A 1,583-nucleotide genomic window follows, 5' to 3' on the forward strand; every position below is an offset into this window, starting at 1 on the left:
TGTACCTGTGTACATGCTCTGGTCTAGCTAGATTTGTAGGTAGAACTGGGATCATGATAGTGTGGGGAAGGAAGCATTAAAGAACCAGAGGAAAGTTGTATGTTGCATTGGTGCTGTATTGCACCCTGACTGGCTCATCTCCTCCCCGAGACCCTTCTATAAGGGGATGTCCAAGCCACTCCATGCTTCCCCTCATTCACATTGATATGATTTTTTTGTTCTGGGTCTTTGATGTCTGATACCTGATCTCTTTGACACCTCGTGGTCACACAGGCTGGTGTGCTTCTTCCATGTGGGCTTTGTCACTTCTCAGCTAGATGGCCACTTGTTTATCTTCAAGCCTTAAGACACCAGATGCTATAACTTTTGATAGCCCGGGACCATCAGCTTTCTTCACCACATTAGCTGATGCACCTGCTTTGTCTTCAGCGATCATGTCCGGAAGGTGAGCATCATGGAATGCCAGGTTATGCAAGCTGCATGACATTAAGGGTATTCACATCCCTGGTCAGATTGGATTGACTGGAGGCTTACTCCACTTGTATTTTCCCTTTTCTTTCTTTTTTAATTGAAACAACTTAAAAATGGGTCAATAGGAAGATCAAATGATAAGACATTACACTTGAACCCAGCTCGTATCTGACACCATTGGCTTTACTTTTCTCTACTTCTGAGTCTGTTCTTAGTATCTTTGGACTCCTGGGCTTTTATGCCTCACCCATTGGCCCAGTATCAGGAGCCAAGGTGACATAATGGGTTACATGTTGGGCTGCAAACTGCAAGGCCATTAGTTCAAAAGAAATGAAAATAATAATAGAAATAAAGTTAAAATAGAAATAAAAATTCACCACTTTTGCTTATGCACCTGCTTTATCCTCAGCAATCGAGTTGGGACAGGCTGGTGTGCTTCCTCCATGTGGATTTTGTTGTTTCTCAGTTAGATGGCCGCTTGTTTATCTTCAGGCCTTTACGACTTCAGATGCTGTATCTTTTGGTAGCGGGCATCATCAGCTTTTTTCACCACATTTGCTTGTGCACCCACTTTGTCCTCAGCGATCAAGTTGGGACAGGCTGGTGTGCTTCCTCCATGTAGATTTTGTTGTTTTTCAGCTAGACGGCTGCTTGTTTATCTTCAGGCCTTTAAGACTTCAGATGCTATATCTTTCGGTAGCCGGCCACCATCAGCTTTCTTCACCACACTTGCTTGTGCACCCATTATCTTCAGCGATCGTGCCAGGAAGGTGAGCATCTCAGACTGTGGAATTGTTAGAACAAAGCGTTCTGGTGTTGAGGGAGTACTTGAACAGGGGCCCACTGTCCATCTGTTTTCTTAATACTAAACCTATAAATATATGTACATACATCTGTTTCCCCTCATCGTACGTAAATATGTTTCATCTGTATGTGCCTGTATTTAGATCGCTATGACTACCCCTGGCTCCTAGTTCTTTCCTCTATTTCTTTGTACTTTCCTCTTGTCCCACTATCATGTTCAGCCTACATTTTGGTTTTAGGAATTCCTCTCGGTTACATTGCCCTTGATCCAACCCTGCCACACCTCTTATACCCTCCTTGCCACTGAT

At 43.7% G+C, this 1,583-nt stretch overlaps 1 protein-coding gene across 1 annotated transcript in view; it reads left to right on the forward strand.

Moving 5' to 3' along the window:
* HS6ST2 (heparan sulfate 6-O-sulfotransferase 2) overlaps positions 1 to 1,583 on the forward strand; it is a 359,352-nt gene that overhangs the window by 61,433 nt on the left and 296,336 nt on the right. The window lies entirely within an intron of this gene.

The sequence above is a fragment of the Echinops telfairi genome, unplaced genomic scaffold (genome assembly GCF_000313985.2).
Source record: "Echinops telfairi isolate 266 unplaced genomic scaffold, ASM31398v2 ScPeMD7_20;HRSCAF=75, whole genome shotgun sequence".
Taxonomy (NCBI): Eukaryota; Metazoa; Chordata; class Mammalia; order Afrosoricida; family Tenrecidae; genus Echinops; species Echinops telfairi.